The 26,477-nt window shown below is 48.9% G+C and overlaps 1 long non-coding RNA gene across 1 annotated transcript; it reads left to right on the top strand.

Moving 5' to 3' along the window:
* Nucleotides 1-8,787: 8,787 nt before the first annotated feature.
* LOC125107904 (uncharacterized) lies at nt 8,788-16,554 on the top strand. The gene is made up of 3 exons (XR_007129702.1): nt 8,788-9,887; nt 10,220-10,410; nt 10,675-16,554. It is a non-coding gene; the product is annotated as an uncharacterized LOC125107904 (long non-coding RNA).
* Nucleotides 16,555-26,477: the final 9,923 nt, after the last annotated feature.

Here is a 26,477-nt window from a genome sequence, read left to right on the forward strand (position 1 = left end):
CAGCAGCTGGAGTGGGTCTTGGATAAAGGCTTCCCCTGCCTGGGCCTCAGTTTCTCCCAGTGTAAAGTGAAGGGGCTGTAATAGCTTATAGCTATATATGTAATAGCTTATATATGTAATAGCTTATCTCTAAGCTTCCCTCCAACCCGTTTGCCCCAAGCCCCTCTCTCCCCAGCAGTCCCGTTCTCTGCACTCCCTGTTCAGCACCCGCTAACCCCACCCCGTGCCAGCCAATTTGCTCCTGTTTCCCCCTTCGCAGGTGATTCTCTTTCTGCTTCTGACCGTTCCTCCCCCCACGCCCCCCCTCACCCGGGCCCCCTCGCTGGAGCCTGTGGGTTTGGGTTTCCCACCCCCCGCACTCACCGGACCTAGCGCCCGCCTCCACGCCCTTGGATGCCAGGGCGGGATCTGGGAGGAGGGGAGCATTCCAGAGCAGCCCCGGGCCTGCCCAGGTCCCCCGCCCCACGGTGGTGCCTCAGCGCGCCCTAGCCCCTCGTTAATGCGATCTGGAGAGACCCCGGCGGGCGGCGGGCAGTCTGGGCCGAGCGTCCCGGGCGGCGCTGATGGATGGTCCCCTGACAGTAATCGCGGAATGAGGACGCGCTGGCGACGCTCTCGCCTGAGGCCCCGCTGTTCGGCGAGCCCGGGAGTCCCTCCCTCCGTAGCGCTGCCCCCAACCCAGCCGGCTCTGGGGACGCCTGAGGCCTCGGGGTCAGGACTGGGGTGGGGGCTTTCCCTGCCCTATCTCCCTCGGAGACCTCGGCTTCTGTTCTGGAATCATCCTTGGATCCTACACTGCAACTGTGATTCTGAACAAGCTACTCGCTCATATCCTTGAGCCTCAGTTTCCCCTTCTGCATAATGGTAAATAATGTTCTATCCGCGGATGGAGAGTGTTAGCAGCGAAGGCGGGAATACTGAGGGTTAATTACCCTCGCCCTCACGTGGAGATTGATTTTACTTATAGTTCACAGTGCTCGGAATAATCCGGGCCAAGGTACCAAGCTGAATGACAGCTGGGTGGCTATCCAGATACAGAATATATGTTTCCGCATGGATGTGTGTCATAATGTTTTGGGGTGTCTAAGAAATATATCTGAACGTGAGAGAAGGCAATGCAGCCTTGCTTAGTCCTCTTTAAAGAGAGTCACCAGGGAGGTGACTGCCTCCAGCAGGACTCCTCCTCCGGCCCACTGAGGCCCGCCCAGCCGCCTAAGCCTCATTCCCCATCTGGTCTTGAGATCCCCTTCAATTTTGGGCTAGGCTGACTCAGGGTTGTGAGGAGAGGATCCTTCTTGGGGAAATGTTCTTGAACAATTTCCCAACCCCCTCACCCACTTCCAGGGGACACATAGTTCTAAGGCTCCTCCCGTCCTCTTCTGCCCCAAGGGATCCCCTTTGGGTGCTGGCCCTGCAAAGGGGCCAGAGGCAAGGATCCAGAACCAATTACCATTCTGAGAGCACACCCAGACGCCTCCTCACTCCCTTTTAACCTTTCTCTCTCGTCAGAGGCCAAATTGAGTTAGTCTTGAGTTTTGATTTAATTCCCCAAATGGAGTCATAATCTGTTTAGTGTCCTTTTTCCCAAGTCCTGGGTACCGAAGTGTGGGGGTGGGGGAAGGGGGAGTTAATGAGAGAGTTGCTCTGTGGCCTGTGGAGAACCCTCACACACACTTAACCTCCCAACACCACCAAAGGCCAGGAGCCACCACCATGGCCCTGAGAGTCACTGGTGGTGTAATGGTGATGGTGATGACGATGGCAGGATGACGAGGATGCTGACTAATGTTTACTGGGTGCCTACCGTGTGCCTGTACTGAGCCGGGCGCTGTACGTGCATTTCTCACTGTGACCTTCCAGGTAAGTACCCTGAATATTTCCAATTTACAGATGTAGAAACTGAGACTTCAGTTAATTGAAGTCGCTTTATGCTGCGTCTACAGCTAGATGGGAAATGGCAGAGCCCAACCAGAAGACTACACTGTGTGTGCTCTTCAGCACTTAGCCCGAGAACCCTGGGAAGATACTGAGAGGTTCCACAGGTCCCAGCCCCGCATGTGCATAACACAACAATAAATGGTGATAATAATACACTCCTTTCAGAGGGCTCTTCTGATGCTTAAATGAGATAGGCATTTGTCATATTCACAGTAGCGTCCCATTGCTTAGGTGCCCTAAACACGGGTGGAACAGGGCAAGGGAAGGGGTACAAGGCAATGGGAACAATTTATTACAAATTGTTCCCACTGATAATAATAGTTAGCGTGCATGGGAGAATGTGCTGGCACAGGCAACCCTACAAGGAAAAGATGGCTATGCCTATTTCACAGAAGAGGAAACCGAGTTTCAGAAAATTAAGTAAATTTGCCTTAAGCCAACCAGTTAATAAATGGCAGAACAGCACTTATATACAAACAGTGGGCCCTTGGAGTCCAAAGCCTGCTGCTCCCAGTGGCCCTGGGGTCACCAGAGACTGGCTTCTCCTGGGGGAGGTCAGGGCCCAGGCCAACAGGCCCACATCACACCCTCCACCACCTGGGACCCAATTTTCTCCAGGTGAGCAATGTTTCCTTAAAGGAACAGGAGGAAAGTAAATAAAGAAGCAGCTGAGACAGTCTCTCCCTCCCCAAAGCCTATGTGGGGCCTCCCTTCCCTCCCTCTCCTCACTCCCCTGTTTCTTCTGTGCTCAAGTTTGTGGCCATTAAATAGAAGAGGAGAAAGTTTGAACCAGGCATAAAATATTTATCAGTTAATTACAATATGCAGATTCTGTTCCTGGGGGTGATTTATCTTTTTGGAAATATAGGAAAAGATCCGGGAAACTTGTATCCTAATTGCTTGGCCTATTATTGTAGCAACCAGGTAGAAATTCCATTTACTATGTAACTACAAATTTCCCTACCCGCTGCCTCGGCCGCTGGCACTGGTGGTCTGGGACCATACGCTGTTCTGAAGAGTAAGGGGCCTCTGAGAGGTCTTGTCCAATTCTCTATTTCCTCTTGGGGTGGCCCCTTTCAAAATCCTAGCAATGGTAAGAAATGGAAAAGATGAGTCTCTAAAATTCTGAGGGGTACAGAGAAGCCCATCCTAAATGACACCCTCCCCCAGTGAAGCCAGGTAGGCAAGGGCTGAGGGAGTGCCCACACCACAAAGCAGCTCCAGGCCTCGCATCCTTCCCTTCCTCTCTGCTGATGCATAAGACAAGGGCCAAGTAGTGGCCTCTCACGTCCATATCACCTCCTCCAGCCCGTACTTCAACTTCAGGCTGCCCATCAGTGTCCCCTGAGTTTTTACAACTCAGATGCCTGAACACCACTCTGGACCAACCAAATTAGAACTTCTGGAGGTGGGATCCAGGCATCAGTGTTTTTTTTAAAGCTCTTCAGAGGGTTCCAATGTGCAGCAAAAGATGAGACACCCCCCCTCAAGGGCTAACAGAAGATGGCTGCCTGGGAAAGGGGCCCTGCTTATCTGCAAGGCTATGTAACTTTTATCCCTCCCTTTCAGGTGGTGGAGGGTCCAATCCCTTCACTTTTATTGGAAACTGAAGAGCATCCTTTATTCTCCTTACAAGAAGCCTCTAATATTAATAGCTACCATTTATCAAGCCCCTGCTGAATGCTCAGATCTATGCAAATAAAATTTAATCTGATCTATACAACAACTCTATAAGGTCAGTGAGTATGTCCATTTTATGGATGGCTCAGAGAGGTTAAGTAATCTGCTTAAGGTTGTACAGACTAGCAGGTGACAGATCTGGGATTTGAATCCCAAGCCTGTGGTTTTAACCACTGGGCTTCTCGGCCTCTCAGCTTCTCCAGGCTGATGGGAAGGGCCTAAGGAAGGTCTTAGGCAGGGGAAGGACAAGAGAAATAAGGAGAAAGATACATGTGGATGGAACATGGAGGAAAGAGGATGGTGGGTGGGAGAGACGGCAGAGGGATGTGGGGATGCCATGAGGTACCGGGAAGAGGGTGTGGGGAGGGAACGGGCAGTGGCAGGGGCAAAAGCTGGGGAACGGGGTTCAAGAGTGTCAGCTGGCAGTCAGAAGGTTGGGGAAGGTGAGCAGTGCCCACCAAGGACTGGGTAGCTGGAGAGGGGGGAGGGACCTTGCGTCGGAGGAGGGGTCTTTGTGAGGCACTCCACAGTGAGGAATGCCCGCCATGAATACTAAGGGCAAGAAGAAGAGAAAGGGCCAGAGGGGGCTGGGTGATGTTTAGCTGCTGGGGTGATTAATGGGGGTGAACGGAGGGTGAAACTCAAACCCTTCGAACGGAGATGGTGGGGAATGGTTGTCCAAGAACAACAGCTCACTGTTTCATCGAGAAAGCCAATGTCCAGAGGAGGGGCGGGTGGGGAGGTCGCCAGGCACAGTTGCTCCTTCCCTTTTTCCCAAGGTCTCTTTATTTGCCATCAAACAGTAAATTAAAATATGCTCACCAACTCCAGGGGACTCTCTAGATGGGCTTCCTACCTGCCTTCTGGCTTGGGGGAGCACAAGGGTGCTGGAATGACTGGGGGACTGCGGAGAGCAAGTGAGGTTTGGGATGGTGGCTGAGAAGTCTCCATGGACTGCGCCACTGGGACAGGAAGTGACCATGTGCTGGCGGGGCCAATGGTTCCCTCTGGACCAGACAGGCACTGAGAGAGGCATGGGAGTTGGGTCCCCAAATGTCCTATGAAAGGTGGTGGTGTTCCTAGAGCAAAATTCTTAGAGTGGTCCCAGCCTCAGGGAGGGGGGAAGGGCTTTATTTCCATGAGGCAGAGTTGGGGGAAGTGGGGAGAGGGCCCTGGACTGGGGTGTTGATCTGGGTTTGAGGAATAGTAGGGGAAGTAGGAGGTTTGAACCCTGTCCCTCGGTTTTCTACTTCTGTCTCTCTAGATGCAGCTGTGGGAGCTGCCCCTGGTCAGGTCCCCATCAGCATTTTCAGAGGGCAGGGAAGGAGGGAAGAGGGGATGAAGAGAATGTCTCAGCGCAGATGGAAGTGAACTGCAGGCAGGGATTCAGATGGAAATTATCTCACAGGATACAATTTTCTCCCTCTCTAGGCCCTTACAGATGTGAAACAACTGGCAGATCCCATTTCCCCACCCCCAAATATCCCAGAGTGTGGTGTATCTCGAAGGGGAGTGGGGTGGGAGGAAAGGGAGGTCAGCAAAAGGAGCCTGGTGTGTACTGGGGTGGGAGGTCTACAGAGGGCTGAGAGAGCAGCATCTCCTACGGCAGGGGAAGGCAGAGGGCCCACCCCTGATGCCACATCATTTGGGTTCTTGCTCCTGGGAGTCCTGCCAAGAGGCCTGAACTGCTGTCTCCTCCCAGACTTGGCCAAGCTGCTTCCCTGGCTGGAGTCTCACCAGCAGTCCTCACTCTACCTTTCTAGGAGCCAAGCCTGCAAAGCACTTTAAACTCTGGCATTAGTGGGAGGAGGTTTATTGAGTGCAGATACTCTGTGGGGGTGCAGCATGACCTGACCAGTAGTGAGGCCACCCTTCCACATAGGGGCCGAGTTCAAGGGCTGCTTTCCAGGCCTCAGTTTGCTTTTTCTGAGGGCAGGGGCTAACAGATGCTGCCCTGTGCTTCACAGAGGAGAAGGAAATAAATGAGCCCACTAGAGAGCAATGGTCACAATCAACAGTCTTAATTATGAATTAATAATTCATAATTACTCCAGACTTGCAGATAAGCACAAGCCCGCTGAAATTATTTCCCAGGGAGGAATTCGGCTAGAAGGGATGGGAAGGGGACTTCACTGCAGCCATTACTTCTAGAGGCCCTTAAGTTCATTCTTCTGCTTCCCAACCAGAACATGGAAGAGATTCATTAGTGTACTTGGCTGATTCCTCCGAACAGCTAACCCGCACACGGGGTTCTACACACAGGCCCACGCTTCTCCTCTGTTCTTCCTGAGGCCAGAGGGTCATCCCTGCCAAAGAGACCTCAGGACCTGGACTCTGGGTTTCTGGGGTCTCTGTTTCCTTCTGCCTGTTCAGCAGGGGGCCCTATGGGAGGAGCTGGCACTGGGTATCAGGGAGAGATGGGTGTCCCATCTTTCTGGTTCTTCTCATTCTCCCTCCTCCATTCTTACAGGGATTGTCTAGGAGCCCTCATAGTGGTGGAAGGCCTTCCAGCTCTAAGGGGGAAGGGAAACAGGGAGCACCCCTTCTAGTGTGGATGCCATTGGCTCAAGAATCTGGATTTGAGGGGCTGACTCTAACTTCCTGAGAAGACCTGTACATGGCGTCAGTCTTGGTGGTGGTGTCTAAACAGGGCTGACAGGCATGCCCATCACCAGACCCAGCTCTTTGCTGCTCTCCTCCCCAACGCCCACAAGCCCAAATTTCCACCTCAGTGGGATTTTTAAATATCTTAAAGGAACCTAAAAGAGCCACTCAGACCTTCACAGCTCCAGGAGATCTCCTTTCTCTCCCTCAGGGAGATTCATTTTCCTCCAAATACTTAATGTTGTAGACCACAAAGGGGCCTTATCTTCTGGCCACTGGGAGATCTTTGACCACCACTTCTGCTGTGGAACCACTTTCTTCAAAATGCTAGAAGGAAGAAGGAGCAAGCGGCCAGTGGCCCAGGGGATCTAACATTAGAAAGAGCTTCCAGTCCCAATTCTATGGCTGATGGGAACACAGCCTTAGCAGTTGCATCAAATCTGCATGTCAGGCGACAACTCAGAATGAAGGGAGTTGACAATTGGGACTTACTGCACTCTCCTCCAAACCTGTAGGTACCCGGGTGCACTTGAAAGCCTGCTACCAGGCTAGGGAGAGGGTCAGGGCAGCATTGCTGGTGGGCATCTACTCCCATGGGCACATATTCACCCTTCCCTCCAAGCTCCTTCCCTGGCCCCACTTTTGCTCTCAAGAGGAGGACCAGTTAGCTGTGATCCAAATTATCCAGATAACTAACTGTGGAAGCACAGCTTGCGTTTTTCAGAATGCCACTCCTTTGACCTCCAGAGATCATGAAATCCCTTCCCTAGCCTCTCCTATTCTCTACCTGCCTCCCCAACATACTCCCAAATCCCAGCTACGAAAAAATCCTAAATGTAGGGGGGACAAACTTTCCTGATCTACCATTTGCCTCCACCTGCAACTTCTGTCCCCTCCCCCCCAAATTTTCTCTCTTCTGAGTCTCCGCTCTTAGCTTAAAAAAAAAAAAAAAAATCCGAAGAAGAAGGAATTTTCAATAGTCCCACTTGTCAAGCGAAGACCATCTTTTAACCTTCAACAGCAGCGAAAGCCGTGTGAACTCTCGGTGAACCAAGATTGAAGTCATAAATCACGCGTACAAAGGCGGCTGCGGAGGCTGGCGCGGGCTGCTGCACCTTTAACGCTTTCTGGGGCTGACAGGCGGCGGCCCAGCTAAAGTTCACAGCGCCCGGGGAGGGCCCGCCCCCGCTTCCCCTCCCCCGGCCCCCTGGCCCCCGCCCCCGGCCCGCCCGGCCCCGGCCCGCGCGAGCCTCTCCCGGAGGCCCCGAGCTGCTCTAGCGCAGGCGGGGTTGCGGGGGGGGGGGGGGGGGGGCGTGCTCTTTCCCGCCGCCAGCTCTCGGCTCTGCAGCTCCAGCCCGGCGCCCCCTCCCCGCTCCGCTTGCTGTATTTAAATAGGCAACGGGATCCACACGGACACAATAATTTAGCTTGTCTCCGGCATTTTCTACAGGACCCCAAGAGATGGACCTTCCACTCTCCCTTTTCTCTTTAGAACTGGCATCTTTCATCTCTGTCTGTACGGGCCCAATTATACAGATCCTTAGGGTTCCAGTAGGATCTGAGTCGCTGGAACCAGGAACACCTGGCTGGAACATGCCAGCCATATAATTAGGATTTTCTTTTCCTTTTAACCTTTTCTTTCTTTTTCTTTTCTCCCCCTTTCTCTTAAAAAAAATCTTTTGTCTTAAATGTTATGTATTTGTCTATTTATCAGAGGGCTAGAATGAACCTCCTCGACCGGCGGGGTAGGGAGGGTGGAAAAAAGGCCCAGCTTTTAGCCCTTTGCATAAGTCTCCAGGCTTTCCGCGCCCATCCGCCTCGCTTCCTTTCCTTGGCCTTCGGGATCCTCCTCCTCGGAACGTTTGTATTTTTTTTTCCTCCCCCCATCGTCTCCTCTTTGGCTTAATTAAAGTTTAGCGACTCCGCTTGCCTTTTCTCTCCTTTCTCTTCAAAAGCGGAACAGACGGCCCAAGCGACCCCAGCACAGTCCCGTCCTGCCGCCGGCAAGGCCTCCCCCTCGCCCGCCTCCCTCCGCCGCCGACCTCCGGACCGGTCCCCCGGCACCATCCCGCAGGTGTGCGGCCGGGGGGGATCTGAAGGACCCCGGCGGAGGTGAAGGTGTCTCCTCTTCCCCTAAACCCATCCGCAGACTTGCTCCAGAAAGTTTGGAGGGTGGGTACACCCTGACTCAGGCAACCCGCTCCCCCAAATCCATGGCTGACTAATATGATATGACAAAAGCCGGTGATGGATTTGGTATATGTTAATTCACAATGCCCTTTCCTCCAGAATTTAACTATAAGTTAATACACACCGGAAACCACGCGCATACACGCTCGTTAATGGGCTTAGGTATTAGCGAGCCCTAACGATGCATACAAATGTGTTCTGCGCTCTGTAGGCCCCTCAAGATTTATGGGCCTTGAGCTCTCTGAAGCTGTAAACAAGGAGAAAAAAAAGAGAAAGGAGAGAGAGACTGGGGGAAAGAGACAGAGGCCTGACTCACCCCTCCAGATTGTGGGAGAGAAGGGATCTTTGCAAGTGGGTTCTTAAGTCTTTTGCTTTCCTTACAAGCTCGGGGTGTGTGGTTCTGGGCATTGAGCTGGGGCTGGGGTGGGGGTTGCTCCTGGACGCTGGTGTGCGTGGGCAGTGTGCCGTTTGCGAGCTGGGTGGGGGGGAAAGCTTCCTATGAACTGCTGTGCGGGGGGGGGGGGGGGGGGGGCCGCATCTAGCAGGCACCCGTGGGCAAGTATCTGCGAGTGTGCACACTGTGCTAGGTGTGCGTGTGTGTGTGCGTGTGTGTGCGCGCGCGCCTGTGTGCCTGTGTGACAAGCAGGCCTCCCTCTGGGCCTGGTGGCTGTCCCCTGAACCCTGCGAACAAATCTCTAACAACAATCATAATAACAATAAATAATAAATAACAATAAAACGGTATTTAACAGTCCCTCCCTAGCAGGATAACAATAAAATGCAAGAGGAGATATTTTGAGGAGAAGCCCGGGAAGGAGTCAGGATCACAGCATCCGAGGGGAAGACAAGGGAAGAAGGAAGGAAGTTAGCTTCTTCCTATGCCCTTGGAGGGCTGGATTTAGGAACCCCCTCTCCAGACAAGGTCCTCCGGCCGGTGGAGGAGAGGAAGAGCCCCGGAGGCCGCTCTTTCCTGCTTCTTTTTCTCTGGCTTTTGCTTTGTGCGATCCGGGGAGGGATCCCACATATGGGGGTGAATTGTGGCTTTGGGGAGCCTCTGGAGTCCCTGTTTTAAAGAGGAGGGCAAGCAAAGAGGGTCATGGGGAGAGGGAGGCGGAGGGGGGGGGCAGATGAGGCAATGACCAGAGCCGGGGTCCTGGACACTCGGGCAACAGAAGTGCCCGGGGAGGACGTGCCGCCGGGTATGGACGGAAGCAGAAGAACATTTATGGCCGCCCGAGAGAGGGGAGAGCATGGCCGGTTTTCTGGTAGGCCCAGGGAAAGTTCCCTTTCTAGGGGCTTTTCAAACACACAAACACAAACAACAACAACAACAAAAAGAAAAGAAGAAGGAGGAGGAGGAGGAAGGGTTTGAGGCGCACTGAATTTTCCTTCGCGGGCTTGGAGCGAGCGGATTGCCATAAAGGAAGCGAAGACCAGGATCCCAGATCCTTCCACGTCCACCTCATTTTCTCCAGGTACAATTTTCTGATAATCGTATTAATGTATTTATTGTGGCTGGGGTGGGCGAGAGGCAGATGCGTAGGGATAGGACGCTCGCCAAAGAGAAAGCCGCCCCACAGTTTCGGGTCTAACGAAATACCCCCCTTTAAAAACAATTGTACCGAAAGAAAAAGAAAAAAGAAAGGAAAGAAAGAAAAAAATCCAAGAATAAATATAAAAACACAAATTAACCAACTTTTTAAAAGGGAAAGAAGGGGGGGGGGGATGACCATAACGAACAAGCATGAGAACTTTTAAAAGATTTAAGTCACGAACCTTTTCAGAGGTTTTGATTCTTTTTCAACAGCCGGTGACCCATCTGGTCTGAAAGGGACGGAGACCTACACTTTACACTGAGTCACTTCTTTAAGACCAGAGCACACACAAAGATTCAAAAGGGAACCCCGGGCGGCCTTGCATTTGAACACTACACGAGGAGGGGGAACACTGTGATACTAATAAAATAAAACACACCCGGGTCGGAGCACTGAGCGCAGGGTGAGCGGACATAGCCCAGATCCCGGGTTCCAGGCGGCCGCCGGTGCAAGGCGGCTGCCCTGGGCGATGGGGTGCCGGACGGACCGGGCTAAGTCTCGGCCTCCCCAGCCCGGCCGCCCGCAGCCCCCTTCTCCCCGGCCGGCCTCTGTGCCCCTCTTGCCCTCGCCACACTCAGATGCCTGGTCGGGCTTTCCTGGTGCAAGGATTGGGGACCTAAGAAGGGGCAAAGTGACTCAAGCCAGACTCTTCATTTTTCTCCCTTAGGCCTCTCCACTTGCCGGATCTCACCAGGAGACTGACACAATAGGGGCTCCTGGACTGCCCCCCAACCACTCCTGGATGGTTTCCCAAAGCCTAGCCACCTCCAGCCCTCCTTGTGTGTTGGGGTGGGGAATAGCCATACCCAGACACCTCTGCACCCTGTCATATGTAAAGCGTGCTCACTTGAAGAATATCTTGAAGAAGAAGAAGGAGAAGAAGGAGGAGGAGGAGGAGGAGGCAGGCCGGCTTAGAGCTGTGCTGACTTCTAGTTCTACTGATCCGTTCTCATCTGGAGACTTTATTTATAACCCCCACTATAACTCTCTCTGTTTGGAGGCACTGGTGGTTCTATTGACAGACTGATGTCTAGAAAATATTGCTCTATCTCTAACCATCCCTAAATGTGCTGTGCTTGTATTTACAGATTTATGCTGGAGGGAAATATAATTATTTCCATTGTATTTGTGCATATACAATAGTTACAGAAGCAGATTTATATATGAGGAGATATACGACTCTCTTATAGCCATCCAGTTTTATGGACATTTGATATCCTGACAGATTTATATCTCTGAGAAGCTATATAGATAAATGTATATGGTTGGAATTATGGATCAGGAGATATATACTTATTGATTGTGATATAGAGTAGTTAGAACATTCACTCAGAGCCATATATGGCTATGGACATAGTTCTATATTATTATCACTATATATAGGCATATCTATTTATAACTACATAGTTATAAAAATAGACATAAGTAATTACAGTCCTATATGTACATGCTGCTATCTCTCTGTAGAGTTATAGACACTTGGCGAATATAACTCCGAGGAGGTATCTGTATGTATATAAGGGTGTAATTACCTCGTGATGTGTGTGTATTGGGGCTTAGACCAGTCTATCTCTGTACAGACATATTTATACGTAGGGGCTGAGAAAGACTTGTTCACGGAAATATTGCCGGAGAAGCAATGGAAAAGCAGGATCTGGCCATCTAGGAAATCAGCTAGCAGAGTTCTTTACTTGCAGAGGGATGGAGTTGACTGAAGGGTAAACAGAACATAGGCAGCCTCAAGGAGAAGAGGTGCAGGGAAGGTGATTGGGGCGTGGCTGGAACAGACAGGCGGGAAAGGGGTAGACACAGGGCAGCCACCTAAAGATGGGGGACTGGTTTTGTGAGGAGCAGGTGCAGATGGTCACTGGGTCTTACGGACGGGGAGGCAGTGAACAGTACTATGACCTAGAGATCCATTCCAGCTCTCTGCTGAGGGAGCAGACCCTCAGGTGGGCGTTGGGGCACTAAAGGGCAGCTGCCACCTAGCCCCTCCGGCATTCTGGGCACATTGCTCTTGAATCCTAGTTTCGGGGTCTCAAAGAGTAGGTTTCAGAGGCGAGGAGGGGGGTGTACTTTCACTGCCGCTGCCTCTGGGAATAGGGCCAGGAAAGCCAGGTAGTGTAGTGTGGCGAAATAAAGCTTGCTTTCACCTGGACCTCCTGTGCTCCTAGGGGGCTGTGTGGGGCCTGTGTGGCAGGAGCCTGGTGGATTGAGGGATAAATTTTCAAGGGTTGGGCTTCTTCTGATGGGAGCTTCAGGAAGCCTTCCTCACCCTGCTTCTCTGAGGCCCAGGCCCCAGGAGCCTAGTTCTGTTCCACTGGACTGCTCCTCCTCTGTTGCTCCCTAACTTGGGGCTCCCTCTGCTCTGGGTACAGAAGGCTATACCCTCCAACTCTCTAACAGCACTGCCCTGGGCCTTTATGGGAGAATTTGACTTCAGTAAGTGGGGAACGTGGATCGACACTTCTAGAGCTCATTCCCCGTCCCCCCCAGCTCACAGCTACCCGCTCTCTCGCCAGCCTCCTTCCAGGCACCACAGGCTCCACGCTCTGCAATTCCTCCCTTGCCACCAGCCATCCTAGGAGAAAAGACATTTTTCTCTTGGTCCCAGTTCTTTTTTTTTTTTTTTTAAACCAGGGAGTCACAAACCTCTCTGCTCAACGGTTTGGTTTGTGGAGGTTTCCCTGCACTCCGCATCAGTGGCCGGCCACTAGATCTCTAGGATGCTGGGAAGGGAATGAAGAGCCCTGGCCTGGGGTTAAATGCCAAGTGCCACCTTCTACACAGCTCTGCCCTTGGGATCAGGGCTTCTCCAGAACAGGGATTCTGCTGCCTGGCCCAGAGGGGTAGCCTGGTACCTGAGGTCAATTGAATGGTGATCAGAGCAGCTGCCTTTGGCTGAGGCCGTCTCCCTTCTGTGGGCCACTGCTGCGGGCTAACCGGCACCTGGGTGCCCTGGCAGGAGCCAGGGCCGGAGCCCATGGACAGGGGTTAGTGCCCAGCGGAGAGCAGCCAGAGCTGAAATGGGGGAGTGAGAGGTGGAATGAGCACCAGAGCCAGGCTCTACCTCCCCGGAGCACTCAGACCCCCACCCCAGCCTCCTGGCTCCCCAACCCCCAAGTGTTTGAAAACTAAACCGGAGCTGGGCCCTGGGCTGGGAAAGTGTTGCCTGTCAGCCTGAGGGGCCCAAAGAGGAACCATCACTTGGTCCATTAAGAAATACATAAATAAAACAAAAATGAATCAGCATTAGACAGCCACCCTGGCAGAAGGAAAGGCCTTGTGCCTCAGCGAGGCTCCAGGGATATTACAGAAGGCATCAGAATGACTGAGGGTTTTAAGAAATTTTTTTAACTGGAAAAAGTTACCAAATTTTCTGATTCAGTAATATCTCCTAATTGGGTTATTTCATATAGTTCTTTTTAAAACTGTCAACATTCCCTGAATCTTTGGTCCCTGTGGAACAGGTCCCAGAGTTTGGGGATGGGTGGGTCACAGGCAATGAGCTGGGTGAGATGGGCACTTTCTCTATCCAGTGAGGGTCTTGGTCTTCCCTCTCCCACCAGGCTTGGAGCAGGGAAGACTCTCCCAGATTTGATTCCTTTTTTCCATAAGAGTCTTTAGGGGCAATCTGCCCATGGAGCCTCATTTCTAGTCCCCCAAACTCTGACAGTTTCCTCCTGAGACACGCCCTCTTCCCTCCCCAGAATACCTAATGCCCAGGGAGATGGTGGGTACTTTCCCTAAAGAAATGCTGAGAGGGAGAGGGGTGTGTGTGTGCAGCATTTACATATGTTTGCCCCAAGCAGGACTCTGGGCAGATGTCTGGGCTCTGGCCACATGGGCGTAGGTTGTGGGCAGCTGCTGTAGACCTCAGACCCTACAGGTTCAGATGATGATTATCCTTGGCCAAAAGATAGGAAATGGAGAAACCCTGACCCTACCTCGTTGATCCTAAGGGGTCCTGGGTCCCTTTGTCTGGGCTGTAATGGCTCTTAGCTGTCTCTGGGTCCCAAACCACCTTTGAGAAGCAGATAAAAACAACCTGCCCTCTCCCAGCAAAATATACATACGCACAGTGTTGTTCATGGGGACTGGGATGATGCAGAGCCCAGGAAGCCTGAGAACTCTGGGTTGAGGATCCTCTAATTTGGATACTTCCCCCTTCTTTCTGTGACCCATTTCCAGTTGTCTACCTTTGCTTTGGCCCTCCCTGAGTGCCTTTTCTTAGGAGTCAGGCAGTTCTCTGCCCTTCTTCTTTCCTTTACTAGAGCAGGCACCAGGCCCAGGCCTTGCTTGGGCCGAACTGCTTTCCTGCAGAATCTAGGAGAGTGGCTGTTCACGGAAGCCTGGCCTACACTGCCCTGCTACTCCACCAGTCTCTGGGGGAGTGGTGGAAAATGGGGGCATATTGGCAGCGAGCAGGCCTGGCTGTAGGGGGACCAATTCCCATCTCTAGTGGAAACTTGGATGCAAGGAGCAAGTTGCAACTGTTATGATAATAGTCATAATAATAACAATAATAATTTATTTAGCATATCATTAGATGTGTATTTACTGTCTTCCCTCTGCTTTTTTACAAGTGTCTCCTAAGGAATTCTCACAACACCCGGGGGAAACAGTAATAAGCTAATTACCACCCTTCAGCTCCTCCTCCTCCCAACCACAAAGTCCCCCTCTCAGAGACGGAACATTTACAGAGCCCCTCCCTGTGTTTACACCTGTTTAGCACAATCTCCGCTTTCCCACTTCTCCTCTCCTGTCTGCAGTTTTTTTCCATCCCTGTTAAGAAAGCTTCCCATCATTTGGGGGAGAAAAGGTTGGGGAGGACAGTAGCTGAGCCCCAGAGAGTTCCTTCCCTGACATTATAGCAATGATGAGGATGATGTGGGAGGAACCAAACTCTTGCTTCTCTGACTGCTCTTTTAGAGGCAGAAATTACCAGCATAGGGTTTAGAGGCAGACGGGTTAGAGATGCCTCCATAATGCCAGAACATCGAAGTCACGTGTAGGAGTATGGTGGGTCCTGCAAAGGAAACATCCATACTGGGGGCTTTCATGTTGTTCAGGCCAGACCTTAGAGAGGCCAGGCCTCGGATATCCCACTGCCCTCTTTCAGCACTGAGAAAAGAATGGAAAAGAAGGAAGGAAGGAAGGTAGGAAGACAGGTGCTTGTGTATATATATCTCTCTATATATAAATTTACAGATGCATACATATTCACAAACATATTTTTTCCTGAGTGAATAATCATGATAATGGCTATACTTTTTAAAATATTCATTTCTTTTCACTTTTAAAGAAGAATCCATATCTTCTCAGAGATTATAATGAAAACACAAGCCAGACACATGTTTTTGGATGACAGATTCTAAGTGGTCTCTTGGACCACCTAAAAAGCCCCCTGGAGCCCCAGGTATCTGCAGAGCACACTTGTCATTGCTCATTTCCTTTGCCCCAACCCAGGGCAGAGAACTACAGCCAATGACATGACAGGCTTAATCACAGACAGAGCCGCTTGGCCTGTCATTGAGATCCAGGATGTTGCTGCTCAGACTACCCAGGCACTGAGCTCAGCTCTCCACCTCTCTGCCCAAGTACACAGTCACTCCTGGGAAGAAGCAAGTCAAGGCTGGAGAACACGAGAGCCAGGTAGAGTCAATATAAAGATAAGCTGGCTATAAGGAGTCAATATAAAATGTTAGCATTGAATCTGCTTCTTAGCTCTCCAAACCACAGTTGGCATATCTGACATTTTTGGTGGGCCCATAACCCATTTGGTGTCTTTTCCTCTTTCTATAATCCTCATGCTTTTCTGTTGCCCATATTCTCCACTGTCTGCCTCTGGCCCTTTCATGTCCCCAGTCCTAGCAAAACTTACTTGTCTGGAGTCCCACTCTAATCTCTACTGGGCAACAACCAGATTGCCAGATTAGGAAGCCACCAGGGTGTCTGCATGAATATTCTCCTGGGAAATTACGTTTTTTGGTGTAGGTCTTCAGGAGCCACTGCTCAGATGGAGGGAAATAGACATAACGGTGGAATTTCAGACCCGTGGCAGGCGGCATGACATAAATTTGTGTGAGGGTAGTTTATAATCTTTCTTAATCCTTTTCATGGAGGCAGCCATCCAGCCTGTCTGTGGATAAAGCTATCCTCGCCCCAAACCTAAGGTTTCCAGGCTGCTTAGAGGAGCCCAGAACATTTTGTGTACCATTTATTAGCAGGTCTTGAGAGATAAAATAAAGTTGGAAAGAAACTAGACTCATCCAGGTAAAAAGAACATTATGCATGAGTTGTCAAGATGTGGGCTTCTGATTTGTTCTAAACATGGCAGTCATTCATTCCATGACTTAGTTCCAATTTATGGAGAGTGTCTTGAAGCCCCCTCAATACTCATAACTTCAGTCACTTCTGTTTCTAAAGATGACTATATGCCAGGTGCTTTATACTAAATTTGAGGAGGAAATGTAATCTCAGAAAGGTTAAGTCACCTGCCCAAGGTCGCAAAGCCAGGTTCGAACCAGATTTCCCCATCTGCTGTGTTTTAACTCTTCCAAGTCATGCCCCTGGATTAGCTAAAAAGCAGATAATCATGGAAATGAAACTGGTGTGTGTGTGTGTGTGTGTGTGTGTGTGTGTGTGTGTGTGTGTGTGTGTGTTTTCCTGAAATAGTTTTACATCCTGTGGACAGACAGAAGGGGGCTCACTTCTACACTGGGCTTCTACAGTGGCCAATCCAAGCGCATGTACGCTCTTGGCATTTTCGTCTCTCTGAATTCAGTTTTCCTGGCAGCCCCTGTGATCTCTCACATAATGATTACCCTCACCACTTGGAGCCCACCCCTTTCCCGAGACTAGAAATATCCCCGTAGTTCAGGCCTCTGGGCCCTTCTAGAGGAGTCCTTGAATTCACACTTCCCCAGGCAGAGTCTAGCTTTCTCTTGATGGTCAACTGAGAAGTATCTAGAGATTAATCTTCAGAACCCCTCACTCCCGGAGCATCCCCCACCAAGCACTGCCTTTCTGGTTCTATCCCTGCTTGATAAAGCACCCAGTGGTGCTTTTGTATGTGAAAGGATGTGATCTGCAGAGGACTACACTTAACACCATGTGCTCTAATGGTGGGACTCATGGCATTTCAGTGGCAAGATAATTGGGGAGGGGGAAACAGAGTTTTCCCAGGGGCTTTAAACTGCTTCACTGCATAAGGCTGATCCTGCATCTCATTATCCGTTAACTTCAGATGAAAGCTATAAAATTGGATCCCTTTATTCTGATATTTGAAACTAAGCAGATAGGGGGCTCATTTCTCTGCCTTTACCTGACTGCTAGCGTCAGGCATATACCCTCCCATCGTCCTGCCCCATCTTGTCTTTGCCTTCCTCCCCTCAGGGGCAGGGTCCCTCAGGGAAACAGCTCCCCACGGTGTGCCTGCGGGGGCCCTGTGGAAAAGGTTGAGTTGTCAAATGAGGAGACACCACAGCTAACACTCCCTCTCCCCCACCCCTCACCAACTCTGGAATGAAGATGGAGAGTTTTCTGTGCCTGGTTTGGTTCACGGAGACACATAGTCCATCATTTGATTTTCTACAAAGAGTATTCCTTCCCTGCCCCCCCAGCATCCTCTAGTGTTTGCTCAGAGCTGCTCTTAGTGATGACCTAATCGAACCACTTCACTGTGAAGGAAGGGAAACTGAGGCTCAGACAGAGACCAGAACCCAGGTATTTCGATCCCTAGGCCATGCTGCATCTGCCTCTCTTTGCACTTCAGCTAGATATTTTTTAACTTGCTCCCTCTAAATCCCAGGATCCAAGCTGGTTTTGCCTGGCATAGAGCACAGGTGCCAACAGCAATCACGATGATGTAGACCCACCTGCCTGGTCGCAGCGCCTTTTGAGTACAGTCTACATCATACCCTTACCATGCTCCCTAGTCCCACTAGAGCCCACCTGTGATTTCTGTGAAGTTAGATGACCTCTCTGTTCCCCTTGTTTCTGCACCACTCCATAGAGCTGGCCAGGGCCTGGAGAGGGGCTGAAGGTCTCAGGCAGAGAGCAAAGGGGTAAGCACGACTGTTTTTGTTTTTGTTTTTTTACCTCTGGTTTCCCCACCCTCCAGTCTCATATGAGGAAAGAGGCTGTGCTGAATAGAGATGTTTCCTTAATATGCTGTCAACCTTCTTCAAGTTTCAAAGAAAAAAAAAAAAAGAAACCTGTCTTATTGTCTAATTCTGGGGACTGAAGGTCAGGGAAGGGATTTCAGCTTCTGAGGAATGCTGATTATCCATAAGGAAGAACTTGCCAGCCCTGAGAGTCTTCAGACAACTGTCAAGTCTGAATGAACCAGGTAAATTCTCATCCCCCTGATATGGTCAAGTTAACCTCACAGAGTTCCTTCCAAGCCAAAGATTCTTGTTACTTTTCCCAGTATTTGGTGGTGGTCGTCTGTCTTCCACCTCTAGGAAAAAAGACTTAGACCTTGGTCTCTCCTATATACCAAATAGCTGATTGCTTACTTATGGATATATCTAACAGTCAGTAGTATAAACTATATAGTAGTTTATACTACTATATGTATATAGTAGTGTGTGTGTGTGTGTGTATGTGTGTGTGTGTGTGTATATATATATATATATATATATATATACACACTGTATACTTATCGTATAAATATATACTATATTTATAATATAGTATAGAATCCTAGATTCGTCAGGCAGGGCTCACTCAGTTTCCCATTGGGCCTTGGCCCTGAGAAACAATTTTAAATCTCCTGTTGGCCCTAAACAGCTCCCTCATCCCTAAGAAACAAAACAAAATAGAACCAATTCAGGAACAAAATCCACCAGATCTCTTACTAGTCTGATATGAGCACAACAGCACTGGACTGGGAGTCTAGAGTCTTGGTGTCTGTTAGGGGCTGAATTATGTTCCTCCCCAAATTCATATGTTGACATCCTAACCCCCGAGTACCACAAAGGTGACTGTATTTAGAGATAGGGATTTTGAAAAAGTAACTAAGCAAAGTGCAATCATACATGTGGGCCTTGACCCAGTCTGACTGGTCTGCTTATAAGAAGAGGAGGTTAGGCCACAGACATAGAGGAAAGACCACGTGAAGCCAAGACCATATGAAGCAGACCATCTATAAGATGAGGAGACCCTCAAAGAAACCAACTCTGCCTACCTGGGTGGCTCAGCCAGTTAAGTGGTTAACCGTCTGCCTTCAACTCAGGTCATGATCCCAGAATCCTGGGATTGAGTCCCACATCAGGCTGCCTGCTCAGGTGGGAGTCTGCTCCTCCCTTTCCCTCTGCCCCTCCCCTGGCTTGGGCATTCTCTCTCTTTCTCTCCCTGTCTCTCTCTCAGATAAATAAAATCTTAGAGAAGGAAAAAGAAAGAAACCAACCCTGCCAACACCTTGATTTTAGACTCGTAAACCTCCTGAACTCTGAAAAAATAAATTTCTATTGTTTAAGCCACCTGGTCTCTGGTACTTTGTTATTGCTTTCCTAGAGATACTTAGTACCTAAGTATATCTCAAATATCTGATTATCTTCTGGATGATCTTGGACATTTAAAACTGCCCATGCCTCAGTTTCCACATGAGCTCAAAAGTCCCTTCGATACCTAACATCCCATGATTCCATGTAAAGGGAAAGCGCCAGTTATACTACACAATTTTGACTTTTTTGTCAGTGATGTTGGCTATAAATGGGCACAATTCCAGATACATGTCCTCATCCAATCATACATACAGCCCTGCACCACAGCTTTGTCCTTCCAAAAATGGACAGTCACTTACACAGCCCATTCCCTACCCTAAATGCCAGTGTTGATTCAGCTTTCAATGCAAACATATTTGGGTTCCTTGACTCAGATACTGTGGCTGTGGCTACATCTGACGAAAATTGGATGAAATGAGGACATTTTAGTCAGTTGACTGGTTCTGGTGAACATAGTGCCAAATAGCCCCACTGGTTTATCTCTACTTAATTGATGGATTTTTTTTTTTAATTGTCAGATTCTGGCCACCCTTTTTGATTCAGAATCACTCTGTGGCCATGCAAGGCCTAGCCAACCACAATCTGATCCACTTAGCACCATCGCCTTTATTCTTTGAACGGATTGGTAAGTTCATTAAAAGAGTCAAACCCAGATGACTGACACAGCCTCACTCAAGCCCAGAGAAAGAAGTCTCAGGCCATGTCTGTAAGATGCCAAAATACCCACTTGGGTTAACCAATTTAGTGAAGAATCAGTCCACCTCTACCTATAAGACAGTGTAGGCAAAGAAATGTTCCCCTGACAGTCTGAGCTGACTTAGAGTCTGTACATGGCCAGTATCCTTCCCCTTCTTTTTTTTTAAATTTTTAAAGATTTTTATTTATTTATTTGACAGAGAGAGATCACAAGTAGGCAGAGCAGCAGGCAGAGAGAGAGGGGGTAAGCAGGCTCCCTATTGAGCAGAGGACCCAGGACCCTGAGATCATGACCTGAGCCGAAGGCAGAGGCTTAATGCACTGAGCCACCCAGGTACCCCTTCTTTTTTTTTAAGATTTTATTTATTTATTTGACAGAGAGAGACATAGAGAGAAAGGGAATACAAGCAGGGGGAATGGGAGAGGGAGAAGCAGGATTCCCGCTGAGCAGAGAGCCCAATGCAGGGATCTACCCCAAGACCCTGGGATCATGACCTGAGCTGAAGGCAGACACTTAATGACTGAGCCACCCAGGTGACCCTGCCCTTCCCCTTCTTAATGAGCAGACTTCCTAGGACAAAGACATGAGTGTCCTTATGGTCTCACACATGCATACATACCATGCCACAGTACCCCTAGCCTTATCTTTTGGGGAGAGAAGACTGGGTGGAGAGAGAATTTGTGTTGCCAGGGGCAGTGGAAGGACCTTGGGATGACTTGTCTCTAGTGCATATCTGTGTGAATGTGACACAGATTGTAGCTTTGGCTGATATTTGACCCATTTGATGGGATGAGAGGGAAAGAGCCAGCTAGAATGAACCTTAGTCCTTTTAAATGGTGATGAGTAAAAGTGGCCCAATAGATATCTGCATGCATCCAGACTTGTATTTGGCTTTTTGTATTTTTGTTCCAGAACATCATTTGTATCCCTGCATATTCACATATGTCTGAATGTTTGGATTTGTGTCTCTGTGTTTTCCCACGTGGCTAAGTTTGCTGATATGTACTTATACATTTGCATCTGTCTCTGAGTGTTCATATGTTTGCATTTGTACATGGCCTGTGTACGGGCAAGTGGATTTGCCTCTGTGCATATCTCCTTTTGGGTTTCTGTAAGGGGATGTTATCACATGTACGTATCTGCATGTCTTTGGATATCAGTAACTCCAGTGAGACTTCAGACATTGTGAAGTTTGCCTGGCAAGCCAAGGATGAAATCTGATGCTGGAGAATGGTTGGGCAGGCCCTCTGCTCAGATTCCTTCTGGCTCAACAACTATTTTCTTCCAAAATGAGGTCTCCTGTGTCTTCCAAGGGCCTGCAGACCCTTGGCTGCTTCCACCAGCTCTAGACCTCCAGGGTCCCCTGCCAGCCCATTTCTAATGGACCTAATGAGTTGAGGGGAGTGTCTGGAGGTGAACTGGGATTTCAAGATTGAAATAAAAAAAGGAAACTGCATCTTTTCCTCCCCGTTCTACTCATTTTCCCTTATTGACATTCATCAACTCTGAGCATGAAGCACAAGGGAGTCAGCAGATCTGCATTGTTAAAGACATTTCTCCACTCTTTAAAAGCTAACACATTTTACTAAAAAAATTTTTAGGTGGGTATGATGGTGATATTGTGGGTATGTTATACAAAAAAAGTCTTTATTTTTTAGAGGTATTCATTGAACTGTTCATAGGAGAAATGACACGACATCTAAGATTTGTTTTAAAATATATGAGGTGTGTTGGGTTCAATGTAGATAAAATTAGATGGTCATGTGTTGATCATTGTTAAAGTGAGGTGATGGGTATATGAGTGCTTGATTATATTATTTTCTCTACTATTGTGTTTGGACTTTTTTAAAAGATTTTTTATTTATTTTTTATTTTTTAATTTTTTTTAGGATTTTATTTATTTATTTGACAGAGAGAGATCACAAGTAGACAAAGAGGCAGACAGAGAGAGCGGAGGAAGCAGGCTCCCTGCTGAGCAGAGAGCTCAATGCGGGGCTCGATCCCAGGACCTTGGGATCATGACCTAAGCTGAAGGCAGAGGCTTTAACCCACTGAGCCACCCAGGCGCCCCATGATTATTTATTTATTTATTTGACATGGAGAAAGATCACAAGTAGGCAGAGAGGCAGGTGGAAGCAGGCTCCCCGCTGAGCAGAGAGCCTGATGCGGGGCTCGATCCCAGGACCCCAAGATCAGGACCTGAGCCAAAGGCAGAGGCTTAATCCACTGCACCACCCAGGTGCCCTGAACTTTTTGGTAGTAAAAAAAGGATCATGTTCACTCAGTCATCTCCTTCTATTTCCTCACTACACTCCCCATCCAGAGTCGTAGCTGAGACGATAATTGTTACCCCCCATTATGTGGCTGAGGAAGTGGAGGCTCTCACTGGGTAAGGCAGTTGCTTATGGAGAATGGTTGGGCAGAAAGCTCTGACTAGAATTCAGGCAGCCTGACTTCCTACCGAAGGTTCTTCTCATTGGATCCTGCATAAACATGAGCCTCCGCAGCCATAAAACATAGAATTTGTGCATAAATACTTATCAGATTAATGAAAGAACTGAGACTCCAGTTGCTCATACATTTGCATGGGGCTTACCCAGACAAGTATGTGGATACCCAAGGGCTCTACATTTGCATCTACACAGAGACACAGCCCGGTTCACACAGCTATGCTTCCCTTAGTTGGACACTTGTAGATCACTTATTTTGAAAAGATGTGTGAGACATGATGTTCGGGGGAAGATAAAGAAGGGTATATCAGATTGTGACACCCATTCTGTGTGCTCATGTGAAGATCTGGGCACTTTATACACCCACAGTGAGACCTTACACACCAACAGGAGATCTAGAAGGAAGAAATATTCCTGGCAACGGACAGATCAAGCCCAGGACCACAGACACGTGGAGAGTTTGATGAGGAGGGAAAAACACTGTCAGGCTAGTGCCTTGTACCTCTTAACAAAACTATATCTTTGCACGCAGGTACAAGAGAGTTTTCTCCTCTCACACATAGATATGTTTGGATAAATACAACCACCTCATATACTTCCAGGAAGAGTTTGTGCTTGACCCACATCCACCTTCCATACACATGTTACACAGCCATGTCTCTAGAGAGAATGCTTCTGAGTGGGTAAATACAGGTCTAGGAGTTAGAGGACAGGAGTGCGACTCTACTGTCCACCACTTGCTGAGCATGTCATCTTCAGCAAGTCACATCACCCTCTTTGGCTCAATTTCCCCTCCAGAAACACAAGACTGACAATAAAAGCTAAGCTGCCATCTCAAACAATGCTAAACACAGGAAGTCCATTTTATTTATAAATTTGTATTTTACTCCACACTTTCATACTAAAAAACAATGAATATATACCGCATACATCACATTTATGTATGCATATGTCTATCTTTCTGTTAATCTACGGTATAGAAAAATTGAATAAGTTGCCTAGGATGACACATTCCAAATACAGCATGAAATCAAGTGAAATGATGATAGGTTTTGGAGTTAGAAGCACCATTAATGAGCTAATACAGTATCCAGTATAAGTGTTAGGGAGTAGCTTCTGCTGGTTAGCTCCGACGGTTACATCAATGGGTCTTAAAATGTGGTCCAAAGATCCCTGGGGATTCTTGGATACCCTTTCAGGAGCTCTGCGAGAGGTCCTGCCTCTCCCAGCTACTTAGTTGCATGAGTTTATGCACTTCATATACTTCAACCAAAACAGTGTATTGCAACAAATTAAATGTGGAAACAGGCACGACAATCCATTCGTTCTCTATGAAGCTAGACATTAAAGAGATTTGCCTCCACGTGAAACGGTGACATTCTTCTCACTAAATTGTTTTGGAAAATATAGTTATTCTTCCTGAAAAGTTAGTTACGTTAACATGCAATGGATTCATTATTATGACTTTAAAAGATTCCTAGAAGGTTTCAGTTTTAATTTCTTTTTTTTTCCCTAATTTTAAAAAATTTATTTATTTGACAGAGATCACAAGTAGGCAGAGAGGCAGGCAGAGAGAGAGGAGGAAGCAGGCTCCCCGCTGAGCAGAGAGCCAGATGCGGGGCTCGATCCCAGGACCCTGGGATCATGACCAGAGCTGAAGGCAGAGGCTTCAACCCACTGAGCTACCCACGCGCCCCAGTTTTAATTTCTAATAAGGTAAATATCGATAGATATAACCCATATTTTAAAAAGTTCTTTGAGATTTTAATAATTGTTAAGAGCGTAAAGGGATCCTGAGACCAGAAAGTTTGAGAACTACTGGGTTACAGCTTGCTGTTGATGAGAACAAGAACCTAAGCCAAGTAGCAAAACCCAGGTGACTGTAGGTCCTGCCTGAGCTCAGTCCCGCATCTCACCGGCGCTCCCTGTTAAACTGAGCCCATCCTCACAGCCAGTGCCCCATCCACCACGAGCAAAGAACTGAAGGGGTTCAGAGCACCCACTCTGGAGTCAGGCCAGGCTGACTGGAATCCTGGCTCTCTCAGTGTGGTCTATAGCTAGCCTCCTGGGCCCCCCTCAGCTTCCCCTTGTGGAAAAAGCGGATCCACAACAACTTCCTTATAGCTATATTGTAAGGTTCAAATGAGATAGCAAATTTAGCACAGTGCCTGGTCCATAGTAAGCGCTTAAGAATATACCTATTATTATTAATAGAAATAGGAAGAAGGAGGAGGAGGAGGAAGAGAAGAAGGGGAAGGAGAAAGAGGAGAAGGAGATGAAGAAGAGGAAGAAGAAGGAAGAGGAAGAAGAAGAGGAAGACGAGGAAGAGGAAGAGGAAGAAGGAGGAGAAGGAAAGAAGAAGAATGGCACTTACTGAAAGCTTCCTGTATGCTGAGCACTCATGGAAGTGCTTTTCCTAAGTTAACGCACTGACTCCTCCAGCACCACTGTAAAGCAGTTACCAACCCCAGGAGAGAGTCATGCTGCTGTCCCTGCTGCTGGTGTGGTGGTGGCAGTGGTTTCCTTGGCCCTGCCTACTGGCAGAGTCATGCAGACTGGCGGGCTAGAGAAATGTTTGTGGTTTTGATTGAACTTTGAAGAAGTGAAAGTATTAAGTGAGGAATCTGATCTGCCAGAGACCTCTGACCGCACCCCCCCCCCCCCCCCGCTTCTTTTATAGCCACCCTGGGCCTAAGGAGCCAAGTTGCAGGATCAAGGGTGAGTCCTCAGGCCACATGATCCTCAGGCCACATGATCCTCAGTAAAGGGGCAAGCCTAGGGGAGCAAAGTGGGGGAAAGAGGGGGCAGCAGAAGCTTCTGTTACCAGGGACATTAGGGAGAAGTCAAAGAGCCTACTTCACAGGAGCTCTAGCTAGGATGTTCTTTTCTGTCACACATTACCTCTACTCACATGCACATGCCCGCATGCACAAGTGCGCGTGCATAAGCACACACAAAGTCACCTACCCATACAGATATGAACAGAAGAAACAAATGTGATGAGGTGCTAGCATAAATCTGTCATGTGAGTTTTGAGGGTGTTTTCTTAGGTAAACATATGTGCAGAGAGAAAGGACTGTGTGAAATTATAGGCCAGAGAGGGACTCTCTCTCCAGTACTTCCCTCTTCCATCCTGACTAATTAGCAAAGATGCCCTAACAAAATACAGACTCCTGTCTCCTGTATCTTTCTTCCATCAGGTTCCCCCAGAGAACATCCTGGCTGATACAGGTCTATCCAACCAGTTGAAGGGCAGGGGGAATAGTTCAGTTGCCTCTCATTGCCATGGAAACTGAGTGGCAGAGCCACAGGGAGCATGAATCTGGGGCTCTTGGCCAACCACCAGTCTTCAAGGACAGAAGAGGGAGCAGGATGCCAGGCAGGGCGAATTCTCAGGATGGAGCTGGAGGAAAGGGAGGGAAGAGAGGACTTCATTCATTTCTACTAGTTTTCAACTGTGGGCGCTAGAGCGAGGACCTCAGGATCATTCCAGCCTGGTACTCTGGGATAGAAAGTGGGTTCCCGCTGAAGCCAGGTCTACCAAGCAGTGTTCAAGAGTCTGAATTATCTTGGCCTGAATTATCTAGACTCAGACTGAACTGGATTGACTACGAGAAGAAAAGACATTCTATTATTTACCCAGACTGGGTTTACCACCCTCTCCTTAAGCTTTGGAGACCATATATTGCTGCTTATGTTTCTTTTTTATTTTTTGGAGGAGAGCGAAAAGAGGCCCTCTAAGGTGCACAGTGTGGACACTGTCTTGGTCTCCTCAGCTAGGGTTATGGAATTCTGGGAGGGGTTGGGGGGT

The sequence above is a fragment of the Lutra lutra genome, chromosome 8 (assembly GCF_902655055.1).
Source record: "Lutra lutra chromosome 8, mLutLut1.2, whole genome shotgun sequence".
NCBI classification, from domain to species: domain Eukaryota; kingdom Metazoa; phylum Chordata; class Mammalia; order Carnivora; family Mustelidae; genus Lutra; species Lutra lutra.